At 46.5% G+C, this 18080-nt stretch overlaps 1 protein-coding gene across 2 annotated transcripts in view; it reads right to left on the bottom strand.

Annotated features, from left to right (window-relative positions):
• daam1a (dishevelled associated activator of morphogenesis 1a) overlaps positions 1-18080 on the bottom strand; it is a 275436-nt gene that overhangs the window by 44209 nt on the left and 213147 nt on the right. The gene's annotated exons all lie outside the window — the stretch shown is intronic.

The raw sequence follows: 18080 nt of genomic DNA, 5'->3' as shown, positions 1-18080 counted from the left end.
ATTGAACATTCAAGAACTGTGATGTTTTCAAATATTAAACATCATCAGTAAAGCTCAGCGGACACTCTTTCAAAGCTTTGGGGTAAAGCAGGAGGCAGTACAACACTTTTATAGTGCAACTACAGAGACTGTCCAAATCAGACACAGTGTGGTGCCTCTGAAAAAGAGTAGTTTGCATGGAAGATAAAATGCTCAAATGTAGTCGGCCGTCTCTCTCTCCTCCACATCACACACGTAACAGATGCAAGGCGCAGAGAAGGACTGAGCTCATTGAATTTTTAAATGCATTCCCTCAGGAACAGCACATATCCTGAGTCCATTGATCTGAACTTTAAGAGCATCAGCTTTACAGAGCATCTGCAAAGTATTCACAGAGCTTCACTTTTTCACATTTTATTATGTTACAGCCTTATTCCAAAATGGAGAAGAAAAAATTCCCCACAAAATTCTACTCACAACACCCCATAATAACAACATAAAAAGTTGTTTCTTAATTTTTTGCAAATTTATTAAAAAATAAAAAAAAATAAGAAATCACATGTCCATAAGTATTCACAGTCTTTGCTCAATACTTTGTTGATGCACCTTTGGCAGCAATTCCAGCCTCAAGTCTTCTTGAATATGATGCCAAAAGCTTGTTGCACCTATCTTTTGAGAAGTTTAGCCCATTCCTCTTTACAGCACCTCTCAAGCTCCATCAGGTTGGATGGGGAGCGCCGGTGCCAGGTCTGGGCTCTGACTGGACCACTCAAGGACATTCACAGAGTTGTCCTGAAACCACACCTTTGATATCGTGGCTGTGTGCTTAGGGTCATTGTCCTATGAAAGATGAACCGTCACCCCAGTCTGAGGTCAAGAGCACTCTGGAGCAGGTTTTCATCCAGGATGTCTCTGTACGTTGCTGCATTCATCTTTCCCTCAATCCTGACTAGTCTCCCAGTTCCTGCTGCTGAAAACATCTCAACAGCATGATGTTTCCACCACCATGCCTCACTGTAGGGATGGTGCCTGGTTTCTTCAAAAAAATAATGCCAAAGAGTTCAATCTTTGTCTCATCAGACCAGAGAATTTTGTTTCTCCTGGTCTGAGAGTCCTTCAGGTGCCTTTTGTCAAACTCCAGGTGGGCTGCCATGTGCCTTTCACTAAGGAGTGGCTTCCGTCTGGTCACTCTACCATACAGGCCTGATTGGTGGATTGCTGCAGAGATGGTTGTCCTTCTGGAAGGTTCTCCTCTCTCCACAGAGGAATGCTGGAGCTCTGACAGAGTAACCATCAGGTTCTTGGTCACCTCCCTGACTAAGGCCCTTCTCTCCCGATTGCTCAGTTTAGACGGGCGGCCAGCTCTAGGAAGAGTCCTGATGGATCTGAACTTCTTCCATTTACAGATGATGGAGGCCACTGTGCTCATTGGGACCTTCAAAGCAGTAGAAATGTTTCTGTGCCCTTCACCAGATTTGTGCCTCCAGACAATCCTGTCTCTGAGGTCTACAGACAATTCCTTTGACTTCATGCTTGGTTTGTGCTCTGACTGTCAGCTGTGGGACCTTATATGTAGACAGGTGTGTTTCTTTCTAAATTGTGTCCAATCAACTGAATTTACCCCAGGTGGACTCCAATTAAGCTGTAGAAACATCTTAAGGAGGATCAGTGGAAACGGGAGGCACCTAAATTTTAAGCTTCATGGCAAAGACTGCAAATACATGTGATTTCTTTTTTTGTTGTTGCTGTTGTTTGTTTGTTTTTTCAAAAATTTGAAAGAAATCTAAAAAAAAAACTTTTTTCACTTTGTCATTATTGGGTATTGTGTGTAGAATTTTGAGGAAAAAAATAATTTAATCTATTTTGGAATAAAGCTGTAACATAACAAAATGTGAAAAAAGTGAAGGGCTGTGAATACTTTCTGGATGATCTGTACGTAGCAGTTTTAATATTTTAATTAAAAATACAGAAACACTAGTATTTTATTAATTCTGATTTCAAATTCTCCAAATGCATGATAATTACAGGCATGAGAATGACAATGCTGAAAGTTGGCGGGGGGTCTGCGACAGACTTTAGGGGTCCAAACAGGTCCAGGATGGAGCTCTGGTGAGAGGCAAGCTCTGGACTGGTTTTTATGCAAAATTATGTTTTGACCTGAATACAGAAACAAACAAACAATAACCCAGTCTTATAACCCAGTCTTTTTTTTTTTTTTAGGTACATGGAATCTGCAGACTGCCAACAAGATGGAAATCATTTGAAAATGAGATACTGAGTTATTTGTTTTCATGAAAACACATGACTGGACAAAGTCTTCTGGCCATACATGCCAACCCCCACCGTGACTCTTAATTGGAGTAAACAGGTATATAAAATGGATGGATAATATGAGTGAAGCATTGCGCAGCGGCGTGAAGCTCACTCATGGTACAGGGCATCCTAAACAGGAAGTACCAATTTTTAAATCCACAGTAAAACAGGAAATGTTCAAATGTCAAACACTTCCTGGATTGACAGACGAGATCCCATGAAATCTCGTGGGAACTCAGTGGCAAGCTCACACTCAAACAGGAAGTGCCAATTTATCAGTCACAGTGAAACAGGAAATGTTCAAATGTCAAACACTTCCTGGCATGGGTGGAGCTAGAATGGAGGCCGGGATTTCACTGGACTCCCCTGAAATCTGATTGGACACAGATGATTGACATGTCACAGCACCACACGTCTGGTTGAAAGAGCTGCATTTTCAAATCAGTGAGTCACATTGATTGCTAGGTTCTTCCTGTCAAGTAGTTGGTGCTGTGTACCACAAAAAGTTCTAATCCACCTTAGTAGAAGAAGAAAAATGTTTGCCCCAGATTTGAACTGAACATGTCGTTTGAACTATGGACTTCTAATCACACCAAACTTATATTGGTGAGTAGACGGCCGTATTTCATGCCAGAAATGAGGTCCAGGTTGTTAAAAGCAGCATTTCTCCTTTAATTCGGGTTGCCTTATATACACATGTTTAAGCTAACAGACAGCAGCTGGTTCATGCTCTGTTGGCTTATTAGTGCAGCAGATAACTGAAACAATCCTTCAAATGGTGATACAAGCATCAAATTCAGCACAAATACAGCTGGAGCAAAATTAATGGAGCAACTTTAACTTTTGACCCCTGTACAAACTGAAACTGACCTTTGTCACCATTCTTGCTGCTTTTACCTCATAACTCCATAACATTCAGTCACAGATTGTCCAAACTATACCTTTTTTGGAATCTTTATGATCAGGCAAATAATGTGGTGTAGTTTTCTATATGATTGGAGCATCTTTTAATTTAGGCCAGGGGTGGGCAACTTGTTCCAGAAAGGGCCAAGAGGGAGCAGGTTTTCTTTGCAGCCACTGACTCCACCAGGTGATTTCACTGTGAAATCACCTGGTGGAGTCAGTGGCTGCAAAGAAAACCTGCTCCCTCTTGGCCCTTTCTGGAACAAGTTGCCCACCCCTGATTTTGACCCCTGTGTAATTCTTCAATTGACCACTAACTGGCTGCCTATTGAAAATTCAAGTGGCCAATCAGTTTTAAAAGAGTTAATGTCTGTGTGTAAGTTGTCCATGCCATGGGCACTAACACACCCCCATACCATCACAGATGTGTAAGTTGTCTATGCCATGGGCACTAACACACCCCCATACAGTCACAGATGCTGGCTTTTGAACTTTGCGCTGGTAACAATCTGGATGGTCTTTTTCCTCTTTTGTCTCGAGGACACAACGTCCATGATTTCCAAAAAGAATGTGAAATGTGGACTCATCAGACCACAGCACACTTTTCCACTTTGCGTCTGTCCATTTCAAATGAGCTCGGGCCCAGAGAAGGGGGCTGCGTTTCTGGATGTTGTTGATGTTTGGCTTTCACTTTGCATGGTAGAGTTTTAACTTGCACTTGTAGATGTAGTGACAAACTGTGTTAACTGACAATGGTTTTCTGAAGTGTTCCTGAGCCCACGTGGTAAGAGCCTTTACACAATGATGTCGGTTTTTAATGCAGTGCAGCATGAGGGATCAAAGGTCATGGGCATTCAGTTTTGGTTTTCAGCTTTGCCACTTACGTGTAGAAAGTTCTCCAGATTCTCTGAATCTTCTGATTATATTATGGACTGTAGATGATGGAATCCCTAAATTCCTTGCAACTGAACGTTGAGAAACATTGTTCTTAAACTGTTGGACAATTTTTTCACGCACTTGTTCACAAAGTGGTGATCCTCACCCCATTTTTGATGGTAAACGGTTGAGCCTTTTGGGGATGCTCCTTTAATACCCAATCATGACACTCACCTGTTTCCAATTAACCTGTTCACCTGTGGAATGTTCCAAACAGGTGTTCTTTTAGCATTTATCAACTTTTCCAGTCTTTTGTTGCCACTGTCCCAACTTTTTTGAAACATGTTGCAGGCATCCATTTCAGAATGAGTAAATATTTGCACAAAAACAATAAAGTTTATCAGTTTGAACATTAAATATCTTGTTTTTGTGGTGTATTCAATTGAATATAGGTTGAAGAGCATTTGCAAATCATTGTATTCTGATTTTATTTACATTTTACACAACGTCCCAACTTCATTGGAATTGAGGTTGTACAAGAGGAGCAAATGGTGCAGAACCCTCTTGGCCGACCATTATATGTTTTCAACTCACAGTTAGATGGTACAAGTTCAAACCTTGAAAATCTGCGGTTATACAGTTTTTCAGAAATAACTGATACTGAAGCACCAGTGTCCAACTCCATCTTGAGTTTCTGACCTTTTAAGCTACCTTCTTTGGTTTTACCCTTTGAATCTGAATTCATTCTACCCTTGGCTTTTGGTGCATTGGATGACTTCAATTGTCACTGTGGCACCCTGTGCCAGTGCCATTGTGCAGTTGCTTATGCCATGGCGTTGCATGGTCTGCAGCCATGCCTTCTGCTGGGTGTGGCCTTTTGTGGTGAAACCACTCCTTTCTGCAGTCACCACCTCTTCTCAGAAGACTTCTCCTTTCATGCTCCTGCTGCTTCTCTGGCGGGCTTTTGGTCTCTGGTTTCAGATGATTACTTTTCAGCCTGGTCATGCCCTTCTTGCCCAGTGGAGTTTGCATCCTTTCTGTCTGTCTGTTGTAACAAGCACACTGATCGTGGTCATATTTAAATGAGCGGCATTGTGCACTCTTAAAACAGCATTCATAGGATGTATGTCCACCTTTTCCACAGCAACAGAGTTGGCCTTCTTTTTCCTGACTTCCTGTTTCCTGTTAGGAAAGTTTGTTGCTGGACAATGGTGCCGGAATATCACATAAACATTGTAATATGCTCTTTTGCTGTTTTTTTCTGATGGGACTGTACAGTGGAGACACTTTGATGAAGTAAGTTCGAAAGCAGCACGGCTTTGTGGAAATGTCAGTGATGGGAGGAAAGGGTTAGCTCATGCTAACATCTTTAGCTGACTGTCAATAACATCTGGCTCCATGGGACTAAAGAAAGCCCCACAGCTGAGGAAGTCGAGAACATTAAAAGGTTGCTTGACTTTTTTGCAGAGGAAATTTCTGCTGTCAAGCTGCAGCAGGAAGGTATCCTGGAGTTGGTCGAGGAGGTGAAATTGCTCCGCATCCAGAATGCAGAGAAAGAGAAGTGGATCGTCTTTTTGGAGAGCAGGGTTGCAGAGCCGGAGCAGTACACCTGGATAACTGACGTGATCATCACAGGACTCCGGATAAAACCCCGCACGTATGCTTGGGCAGTGAGCAGCACTGCTGAGCCTGACAAGCTGGACGTCCAATCCACGGAGGAGCAAGTTGCTGCTTTTCTGGAGTCCATAGGGATCCAACTGGACTGCAACAACATTGAGGCGGGTCACCTGCTGCCCAGGAAAAGTGCCACCGACAAGCCAACTATCATCATAAGATTCGTTAACAGAAAACACAAGTTGGCGCTTCTGAAACAGGGGAGAAATTTAAAGGGAACAAATGTTTTCATGAATGACCATCTAACGAAATACAACACTGACACAGCCAGAAAAGCACGCTACCTGAGGAAGCAGAGAAAAATAATGAACACATGGACAAGCAACTGTAAAGTATTCATAAAACTGAACGGGCCACAAGACAAAGTGCTGGTCATCAGGAGGATGGAGGAGCTGGAAAAATACCAGTGATCAACATGAACTGGACCATTAGATAACAACCATGACACACCAGAGGATCTCATTCATCTTCATCTGAAAACAATATTAAGCACTTAACTATAAATGATCATCATCTGCTGGAACTGAGAACTTTTGAATTCACTGAACACTGTTGGGAAGGTGTCGTAGCACGGACCCACCTCAGGGGGCGCAAATGAACGGACAATGAATAAGCCAAAAAGTAACAATTTAATGTTGTGACAACACACAACTAAATACACAAAATTTGCAAAGTCAATTAACACCAGGTGACGTGTGGGCAGGCTCGAAGATAGAAGACCCCCGACGAGAGAGAAGCCGCGTCCCACACGGCTTCCACCACCAACGGTCTGAAGAACACCGGAGCCGCCAAGTCCCGAGTCCCCAGGTGGCCTCCGTCTTTGGCTGTCGACCCTGGTACTGCTGGCAGAAAGACAAGATGAATGAGTGTGAGTCCGCACACTCAGCAATCCACAGTCTGCACACAGTTAGGAGGGAGCACCTCCACCTCCAGTCACACACTCGTGCAGCTCCTGTTTAATCCACTTATCTGGTTTGGGGTGTGAGGCGAAGCCGTCGCTGTCACACCAAACGCCAAACCCACAGATAATGACGAACACCACAGGATAACGGCTGCAAAAGAAGTTCAGGTTATCACTCAGTTTAAATTCAGCAGAGAAATTACCTCTTCGGTAGTCGATTTCTCGGCGGGGAGGTGGAGTTGCAGTCCGGCTTATATAGTGGTGTAGAATGAGTGACAGCTGGTGCGATGAGTGACAGCTGTCACTTCTTCTGGGTCTGGCGCCCTCTCGTGCTTGGAGTCCGCACTCCAAGCAGAGCGCCCTCTGGTGGTGGTGGGCCAGCAGTACCTCCTCTTCAGCGGCCCACATAACAGGACTCCCCGCCTCAACGGGCGCCTCCTGGCGCCCGACCTGGCTTGTCCGGGTGTCTTTTGTAGAAATTGGCCAGGAGGGCCGGGTCCAGGATGAAGCTCCTCTTCACCCAGGAGCGTTCTTCAGGTCCATACCCCTCCCAGTCCACCAGATATTGGAAACCCCGGCCCTTACGACGGACGTCCAGGAGCCTGCGGACTGTCCAAGCAGGCTCCCCGTCGATGAGCCGGGCAGGAGGCGGCGTAGGTCCAGGTGCACAGAGGGGCGAGGTGTGGTGTGGCTTGATGCGGGACACATGGGCAACAGGGCAGAGCGGGCGGTCCGCCACACCCGGCGGCACCTCCTGAGGTGGGCCTGGAGCGAGGGCACACCGACCTCTGCCTCCACCAGCGGGAACAATGGGGGCTGGTACCCCAAACATGCCTCAAAAGGGGAGAGGCCGGTAGCAGACGAGACTTGGCTGTTATGGGCATACTCGATCCAGGCCAGATGGTGACTCCAGTCCGCCGGGCGCGCGGAGGTGACGCAGCAAAGGGCCTGCTCCAACTCCTGGTTAGCCCGCTCTGCCTGGCCGTTTGTCTGGGGGTGGTACCCGGACGAGAGGCTCACGGTGGCCCCCAGCTCCTTACAGAAGCTCCTCCAAACTTGCGAAGAGAACTGGGGACCACGATCTGATACGATGTCCGATGGTATCCCATGCAGCCGCATGACGTGGTGGACCAGGAGGTCTGCCGTCTCCTGGGTCGTCGGGAGCTTCGGGAGGGCCACGAAGTGGGCCGCCTTGGAGAACCGGTCCACTATCGTGAGGATGATGGTGTTGCCCTGGGACGGCGGGAGGCCCGTGATGAAGTCCAGGCCGAAGTGAGACCAGGGGCGGTGAGGCACCGACAGGGGTTGGAGGAGTCCCGAGGTCCTCCGATGGTCTGCCTTGCCCCTGGCGCAGATGGTACAGGCCTGGACGTAGTCCCGAACATCGGTTTCCAGGGACGCCCACCAGAAGCGCTGCTGGACCACTGCCACGGTCCTACGCACTCCCGGATGACAGGAGAGCTTGGATCCATGACAGAAGTCCAATACGGCAGCTCTGGCCTCTGGTGGGACGTACAGTCTGTTCTTGGGGCCGGTCCCCAGGTCTGGGCTCCTTACCAGGGCCTCCCGGACGGTCTTCTCCACGTCCCAGGTAAGGGAGGCCACGACAGTGGACTCGGGGATGATGGTCTCGGTGGGGTTCGACAGCCCTGACTTGGCTTCCTCTTTGTGCACCCGGGACAACGCATCCGATCTTGGTCCCGGGGCGGTACGTGATCCGGAAGTCAAAGCGCCCGAAGAACAGAGACCAGCGGGCTTGCCTGGGGTTCAGCTGCTTGGCGGTGCGGATGTACTCCAGGTTCCGATGGTCCGTGAAAACCGTGAAAGGCAACGACGCCCCCTCCAGTAGGCGTCTCCACTCTTCAAGAGCCTCCTTCACCGCGAGGAGCTCCCGATTGCCGACGTCATAGTTCCGTTCAGCTGGGGTCAACCTGCGGGAAAAATAGGCACAAGGATGGAGAACCTTATCAGCCTCCACGCTCTGGGACAGCACGGCTCCTATCCCTGAGTCAGAGGCGTCCACTTCCACTATGTACTGGCGATCAGGATCAGGATGCACCAGAACTGGTGCAGTCGAGAACCGGCGTTTCAACTCCTTGAACGCGGCTTCGCACCGGTCTGACCAGGTGAAGGGGACCTTGGTGGAGGTCAGGGCAGTCAGGGGGCTAACTACCTGACTGTAGCCTTTAATGAACCTCCTGTAGAAATTTGCAAAGCCGAGGAACTGCTGCAGTTTCCTGCGGCTTGTTGGTTGGGGCCAATCTCTCACCGCCGCAACCTTGGATCAGGGGCAACGGAGTTGGAGGAGATGATGAACCCCAAGAAGGACAAAGAAGTGCGGTGGAACTCGCACTTCTCGCCCTTCACAAACAGCCGGTTCTCCAACAACCGCTGTAGGTCCTGTCGTACATGCTGGACATGGGTCTCAGGGTCCGGGGAAAAGATGAGTATATCGTCCAGATATACGAAGACGAACCAATGCAGGAAGTCCCGCAAGACGTCATTTACCAAAGCTTGGAACGTCGCGGGGGTGTTAGTGAGGCCGAACGGCATGACCAGGTACTCAAAGTGACCTAACGGGGTGTTAAATGCCGTCTTCCACTCGTCTCCCTTCCGGATCCGAACCAGGTGGTACGCGTTTCTAAGATCCAATTTTGTGAAAATTTGGGCTCCATGCAGGGGCGTGAACACTGAATCCAACAGAGGTAATGGGTATCGGTTGCGAACCGTGATCTTGTTCAGCCCTCTGTAATCAATGCATGGACAGAGTCCGCCGTCCTTTTTGCCCACAAAAAAGAAACCAGCACCCATCGGGGAGGTGGAGATCCGGATCAGCCCGGCAGCTAAAGAGTCCCGGATGTAGGTCTCCATTGATTCGCGTTCCGGACGTGAGAGGTTGTACAACCTACTGGACGGGTACTCAGCGCCCGGGACCAAATCGATGGCACAATCGTACGGTCGGTGCGGGGGAAGAGTCAATCAATCAATCAATCAATTTTTTTTATATAGCGCCAAATCACAACAAACAGTTGCCCCAAGGCGCTTTATATTGTAAGGCAAGGCCATACAATAATTATGTAAAACCCCAACGGTCAAAACGACCCCCTATGAGCAAGCACTTGGCTACAGTGGGAAGGAAAAACTCCCTTTTAACAGGAAGAAACCTCCAGCAGAACCAGGCTCAGGGAGGGGCAGTCTTCTGCTGGGACTGGTTGGGGCTGAGGGAGAGAACCAGGAAAAAGACATGCTGTGGAGGGGAGCAGAGATCGATCACTAATGATTAAATGCAGAGTGGTGCATACAGAGCAAAAAGAGAAAGAAACAGTGCATCATGGGAACCCCCCAGCAGTCTACGTCTATAGCAGCATAACTAAGGGATGGTTCAGGGTCACCTGATCCAGCCCTAACTATAAGCTTTAGCAAAAAGGAAAGTTTTAAGCCTAATCTTAAAAGTAGAGAGGGTGTCTGTCTCCCTGATCTGAATTGGGAGCTGGTTCCACAGGAGAGGAGCCTGAAAGCTGAAGGCTCTGCCTCCCATTCTACTCTTACAAACCCTAGGAACTACAAGTAAGCCTGCAGTCTGAGAGCGAAGCGCTCTATTGGGGTGATATGGTACTACGAGGTCCCTAAGATAAGATGGGACCTGATTATTCAAAACCTTATAAGTAAGAAGAAGAATTTTAAATTCTATTCTAGAATTAACAGGAAGCCAATGAAGAGAGGCCAATATGGGTGAGATATGCTCTCTCCTTCTAGTCCCCGTCAGTACTCTAGCTGCAGCATTTTGAATTAACTGAAGACTTTTTAGGGAACTTTTAGGACAACCTGATAATAATGAATTACAATAGTCCAGCCTAGAGGAAATAAATGCATGAATTAGTTTTTCAGCATCACTCTGAGACAAGACCTTTCTGACTTTAGAGATATTGCGTAAATGCAAAAAAGCAGTCCTACATATTTGTTTAATATGCGCTTTGAATGACATATCCTGATCAAAAATGACTCCAAGATTTCTCACAGTATTACTAGAGGTCAGGGTAATGCCATCCACAGTAAGGATCTGGTTAGACACCATGTTTCTAAGATTTGTGGGGCCAAGTACAATAACTTCAGTTTTATCTGAGTTTAAAAGCAGGAAATTAGAGGTCATCCATGTCTTTATGTCTGTAAGACAATCCTGCAGTTTAGCTAATTGGTGTGTGTCCTCTGGCTTCATGGATAGATAAAGCTGGGTATCATCTGCGTAACAATGAAAATTTAAGCAATACCGTCTAATAATACTGCCTAAGGGAAGCATGTATAAAGTGAATAAAATTGGTCCTAGCACAGAACCTTGTGGAACTCCATAATTAACTTTAGTCTGTGAAGAAGATTCCCCATTTACATGAACAAATTGTAATCTATTAGACAAATATGATTCAAACCACCGCAGCGCAGTGCCTTTAATACCTATGGCATGCTCTAATCTCTGTAACAAAATTTTATGGTCAACAGTATCAAAAGCAGCACTGAGGTCTAACAGAACAAGCATAGAGATGAGTCCACTGTCCGAGGCCATAAGAAGATCATTTGTAACCTTCACTAATGCTGTTTCTGTACTATGATGAATTCTAAAACCTGACTGAAACTCTTCAAATAGACCATTCCTCTGCAGATGATCAGTTAGCTGTTTTACAACTACCCTTTCAAGAATTTTTGAGAGAAAAGGAAGGTTGGAGATTGGCCTATAATTAGCTAAGATAGCTGGGTCAAGTGATGGCTTTTTAAGTAATGGTTTAATTACTGCCACCTTAAAAGCCTGTGGTACATGGCCAACTAACAAAGATAGATTGATCATATTTAAGATCGAAGCATTAAATAATGGTAGGGCTTCCTTGAGCAGCCTGGTAGGAATGGGGTCTAATAAACATGTTGATGGTTTGGATGAATTAACTAATGAAAATAACTCAGACAGAACAATCAGAGAGAAAGAGTCTAACCAAATACCGGCATCACTGAAAGCAGCCAAAGATAACGATACATCTTTGGGATGGTTATGAGTAATTTTTTCTCTAATAGTTAAAATTTTGTTAGCAAAGAAAGTCATGAAGTCATTACTAGTTAAAGTTAATGGAATACTCAGCTCAATAGAGCTCTGACTCTTTGTCAGCCTGGCTACAGTGCTGAAAAGAAACCTGGGGTTGTTCTTATTTTCTTCAATTAGTGATGAGTAGAAAGATGTCCTAGCTTTACGGAGGGCTTTTTTTTTATAGAGCAACAGACTCTTTTTCCAGGCTAAGTGAAGATCTTCTAAATTAGTGAGATGCCATTTCCTCTCCAACTTACGGGTTATCTGCTTTAAGCTACGAGTTTGTGAGTTATACCACGGAGTCAGGCACTTCTGATTTAAAGCTCTCTTTTTTAGAGGAGCTACAGCATCCAAAGTTGTCTTCAATGAGGATGTAAAACTATTGACGAGATACTGTATCTCACTTACAGAGTTTAGGTAGCTACTCTGCACTGTGTTGGTATATGGCATTAGAGAACATAAAGAAGGAATCATATCCTTAAACCTAGTTACAGCGCTTTCTGAAAGACTTCTAGTGTAATGAAACTTATTCCCCACTGCTGGGTAGTCCATCAGAGTAAATGTAAATGTTATTAAGAAATGATCAGACAGAAGGGAGTTTTCAGGGAATACTGTTAAGTCTTCTATTTCCATACCATAAGTCAGAACAAGATCTAAGATATGATTAAAGTGGTGGGTGGACTCATTTACTTTTTGAGCAAAGCCAATAGAGTCTAATAATAGATTAAATGCAGTGTTGAGGCTGTCATTCTCAGCATCTGTGTGGATGTTAAAATCGCCCACTATAATTATCTTATCTGAGCTAAGCACTAAGTCAGACAAAAGGTCTGAAAATTCACAGAGAAACTCACAGTCACGACCAGGTGGACGATAGATAATAACAAATAAAACTGGTTTTTGGGACTTCCAATTTGGATGGACAAGACTAAGAGTCAAGCTTTCAAATGAATTAAAGCTCTGTCTGGGTTTTTGATTAATTAATAAGCTGGAATGGAAGATTGCTGCTAATCCTCCGCCCCAGCCCGTGCTACGAGCATTCTGACAGTTAGTGTGACTCGGGGGTGTTGACTCATTTAAACTAACATATTCATCCTGCTGTAACCAGGTTTCTGTAAGGCAGAATAAATCAATATGTTGATCAATTATTATATCATTTACTAACAGGGACTTAGAAGAGAGAGACCTAATGTTTAATAGACCACATTTAACTGTTTTAGTCTGTGGTGCAGTTGAAGGTGCTATATTATTTTTTCTTTTTGAATTTTTATGCTTAAATAGATTTTTGCTGGTTATTGGTAGTCTGGGAGCAGGCACCGTCTCTACGGGGATGGGGTAATGAGGGGATGGCAGGGGGAGAGAAGCTGCAGAGAGGTGTGTAAGACTACAACTCTGCTTCCTGGTCCCAACCCTGGATAGTCACGGTTTGGAGGATTTAAGAAAATTGGCCAGATTTCTAGAAATGAGAGCTGCTCCATCCAAAGTGGGATGGATGCCGTCTTTCCTAACAAGACCAGGTTTTCCCCAGAAGCTTTGCCAATTATCTATGAAGCCCACCTCATTTTTTGGACACCACTCAGACAGCCAGCAATTCAAGGAGTGAGCGCCAGATCTTTGCTGAAGACTTCAGCAAGATCGTGGTACTCCTTTGGCACCGCCGATAGATTGGGGGGGACTTTAACCTCCTCATTAGCCGTCGTGCCGGGAGGAACCGAGGATCCTAAACACTCCCGGTGGCAGGTTTCGCTCCACTGCGTCACAACCCCGGACGGCCAGTGTATCCGGGGATTGTGCTTCACCATCCATGGAAATCGCAAAATCACTCGGGAGGTAGAAGGTGTTACATGGAACACTATCTCCTCCCTGTGATTTCCAGACACAACCAAGGTCACTGGCTGTGTCTGATGTGTGATTAATGGAAGCAGGGTGCCATCTAGTGCTCACACCTGCAATGGTGCCGGCAGAGCCACCAGGGGGAGCCCTACTTCCTTTGCCCATCTGCTATCCAGCAGATTCCCTTCCGACCCTGTGTCTACCAGTGCTGGGGCGTGAAGGGTTAGATCCCCACAAAGGATCGTCACTGAGATTCGTGCAGATTTGCGGGATTTCCCCGCGTGCGTGTTATGACCCATCCTTAGCCCAGTTTCTAAGGACGGGCGTTGTAGTTTGACCGTTTTGGGGCAGTCCTTCTGCATATGCTCACAAGAGCCGCAGACAAAACACTCCCCGCGGGCCAGCCTCCTTTGTCTGATGTTTGTTTTTACTTTGGCCCTGCTCGTGTCCATAGCCTCCTCAGCAAGGGGAGCTGTAGCCACACGGAGCTCTCTGGCAGTGAAGCGTGGGGACGACGTCACCTTTTCGGAACCGGAAGGGGGAGGGATGGCTCGTGCCCGGTCACGCCCCCCGGCCTGCTCCCGACGATGCTCATTTAAACGGTTGTCTAAGCGTATAACCAAATCGACAAGCCCGTCAAAATCCCGCAGTTCCTCCTTAGCCAGCAGGTGCTCCTTCAGGACCGGAGACAGTCCATTTACGAAGGCGGTGCGGAGCGCAACGTTATTCCAGCCGGACCTCGCTGCCGCGATGCGGAAGTCGACTGCATACTCGGCTGCGCTGCAACGCCCCTGTCTCATTGACAGCAGCACGCTCGAAGCGGTCTCGCCTCTGTTGGGATGGTCAAACACTTGTTTGAACTCCCGTATAAACCCAGCATAAGATGTTAGGAGCCGTGAATTCTGCTCCCAAAGTGCCGTAGCCCAGGCGCGTGCCTCTCCTCGAAGCAGACTAATAACATAAGCCACCCGGCTGGCGTCTGACTCGTACATGACAGGATGCTGTGAAAAGACGAGCGAACACTGCATGAGGAAGTCTGCGCACGTCTCAACACAGCCCCCGTATGGTTCCGGAGGGCTTATGTATGCTTCAGGGGACGGTGGGGGGGTCGTTGAACGACCAGTGGAACGTCTGTTACGGGCCCAGGACCAGCAAGAGGAGTGGCTGCAGCAGCGCCCTGATCGCGCGCTTCCACCCTGGCGGTGAGAGCCTCCACCCTCCGGTTAAGGAGAACATTCTGCTCGGTCACTAAATCTAGCTGAGCCGTGAAGGCGGTTAAGATCTGCTGCAGCTCACTCAACACGCCTCCCGCTGACGCCTGCGCTCCTGGCTCTTCCATTGGCCGTTCAAGCTCGGGTTGACGCCCCTCGGAATCCATGACGAATGGCCGAGAAATCCTGTTGGGAAGGTGTCGTAGCACGGACCCACAACAGGGGGCGCAAATGAACGGACAATGAATAAGCCAAAAAGTAACAATTTAATGTTGTGACAACACACAACTAAATACACAAAATTTGCAAAGTCAATTAACACCAGGTGACGTGTGGGCAGGCTCGAAGATAGAAGACCCCCGACGAGAGAGAAGCCGCGTCCCACACGGCTTCCACCACCAACGGTCTGAAGAACACCGGAGTCGCCAAGTCCCGAGTCCCCAGGTGGCCTCCGTCTTCGGCTGTCGACCCTCGTACTGCTGGCAGAAAGCAAAGACAAGATGAATGAGTGTGAGTCCGCACACTCAGCAATCTACAGTCTGCACACAGTTAGGAGGGAGCACCTCCACCTCCAGTCACACACTCGTGCAGCTCCTGTTTAATCCACTTATCTGGTTTGGGGTGTGAGGCGAAGCCGTCGCTGTCACACCAAATGCCAATCCCACAGATAATGATGAACACCACAGGATAACGGCTGCAAAAGAAGTTCAGGTTATCACTCAGTTTAAATTCAGCAGAGAAATTACTTCTTCGGTAGTCGATTTCTCGGCGGGGAGGTGGAGTTGCAGTCCGGCTTATATAGTGGTGTAGAATGAGTGACAGCTGGTGCGATGAATGACAGCTGTCACTTCTTCTGGGTCTGGTGCCCTCTCGTGCTTGGAGCCCACACTCCAAGCAGGGCGCCCTCTGGGGGTGGTGGGCCAGCAGTACCTCCTCTTCAGCGGCCCACATAACAGAACACAATGCACAGGATTTGGAACAGAATATTGACCCAAATAATAATTTTTTCTACGGCAGTAACAACAATTGCACCTACTACAGTGATGAACAAGTCAATGGGAACATTACATCAAAGGATCGATTATCAATTATCCATTTCAACAGCAGAAGCCTCGACACCAACTTCAATAACATTAAGGAATAGTTACAAACTTTTTCACAGCCATTTAGTCTAATTGCAGTATCAGAAACCTGGATCAATACAGAAAAAGGAATGGACTTTGAGCTGGAAGGATACGAATTAATTGATTGAAAGTATGACAACTGTGGTTGATAACTTACTACAATGTATAACTATTGAAATATGTGAAGAAAAGAAAAATAATATTATTGTTAGCTGCATATACAGTGGTCCCTCGCTATAACGCGGTTCACCTTTCGCGGCCTCGGAGTTTCGTGGATTTTTTTTAGTGCAATTTTGCATGTTTTTTTTGTTTTTTTTTACAGCGCATTGTGTTCTGCATCCTGATTGGCTAACCCTAACCCTAACCCTAACCCTGACAATGTCAATCAGTCTCCTCCTTGCCGTGTCTTTTTTTTTTTTTTTTTACCGTGTCTCCTGTACAGTACAGAATGCGGTCAGCTTACTTACAAAAATCTTCGATTTCTAGCAGTGTGACTCTGAAGTGCTGTATGTTTGCAAGTTTTCTCCCCCAACAAAAACCCACATTGTCGACGAAACGTTCTGCGCCGTCAAAGGCACCTGCGGTCACACCCAAAAGGCAGAGGAAGATGCTGACCATCGCTGAAAAAGTTGCACTTCTCGACATGCTAAAGGAAGGTAGAAGTTACGCAGCTGTAGGGCGCCATTACGGAATAAATGAATCTTCGGTTCGTTACATAAAAAAGGAGGAAAATAACATAAGGAGGACAGCAGCAATAAGTTTTAACAATGATGCAAAAAGGGTTGTAACTTAACAAGACCATTGTAAGGATGGAGTCTGCTTTAGCTTTGTGGATCAGTGACTGCAGGAAAAAGAACATTACGCTAAGAACATTATACCAACATTATCCGCGCAAAAGCTAAAAAGCTTTATGAAACGTTTGCTGACAGCGATGACATCCATGACAGTGAGGAGCAGGATGATGCTGAGCCCAGGCCATCAACGAGTGCTTTTCACACAGAACCAAGCCCATTTAATGCCAGCAAGGGCTGGTTTGACAAATTTCAGAAACACTTTGGACTTAAAAGTGTTTCTCTGCATGGAGAGGCCGCCTCTGCGGATACCGCTGCGGCAGAGGCATATGCACGCAACAAATTTAAAGCAATCATCGAGGAAGGGGGATATCAGCCTGAACAAGTTTTTAATATGGATGAGACAGGCTTATTTTGGAAACAAATGCCCTCTTGCACCTTTATAATGCAGGATGAAGCCAAAGCCCCAGGATTTAAGGCCCAAAAAGATCACATCTCTGGTTATGTGTGGAAATGCCACGGGCTTTATGATAAAACCAGGGGTTATTTATAGGTCAAAAAATCCAAGAGCCCTAAAAAACAAAAATAAGAACGCATTGCCCGTTTACTGGATGCACAATGCAAAGGCTTGGATGACAAAAGCGCTCAATCTGGAATAGTTCAGTGTTTCATCCCGGAGGTCAAGTGTTATTTGAGAGGAAAAGGACTAGACTTTAAAGTGCTTCTGCTCTTAGACAATGCCGGAGGCCATACTGATGATTTGTCGTATGATGTTGTGCAAATCAAATTTCTGCTGACAAACACGACATCGCTCATTCAGCCCATGGACCAAGGCATCATCCACGCTTTCAAGGCTCTCTATGCGCACAACACCCTGCAACATCTTGTTGAGGCTATAGACTCGGATCAAGATTTCTCATTAAAGGCCTACTGGCATGAATACACCATTGCATCATGTCTCTAAAATATTCAAAGGGCCATTCAGGAGATGAAAACTGAAACTTTAAATGCCTGCTGGAAAAAACTGTGGCCAGAGGCAGTGCACAACTCTACCAGATGCTCTCCTGTTGAGATCCATCACTCTGCGTTAGATGCAGCTGTGAATCTGGCTAAACAGCTCGGCTTTAATGGCTTTAATGATATGACTCCTGATGACATAAATGCCCTGATTGATACCCACTCACAACCGCTGACTGATGAAGATCTGACAGAGATGACAAAGCCACCAGGAGAGGATGAGGGAGAAGAGGATGAAGAGGACGCAAGTGTTGATAAAGAGGAGGAGGAGGATGGACTAACACTTGATCGCTTGGCAACCATGGTGAGAATGGCCAATGAACTTCAGCTTTGATGTTTCGTTCATTACAGTTCTTAAACATAATCGAAGGTGGCATGTCTGTCTATAAGAAT

Source organism: Thalassophryne amazonica, chromosome 19, assembly GCF_902500255.1.
Source record: "Thalassophryne amazonica chromosome 19, fThaAma1.1, whole genome shotgun sequence".
Taxonomy (NCBI): domain Eukaryota; kingdom Metazoa; phylum Chordata; class Actinopteri; order Batrachoidiformes; family Batrachoididae; genus Thalassophryne; species Thalassophryne amazonica.
Note: the sequence above shows the minus strand (reverse complement) of the source record. Positions and strands in the feature narration are given on the sequence as shown.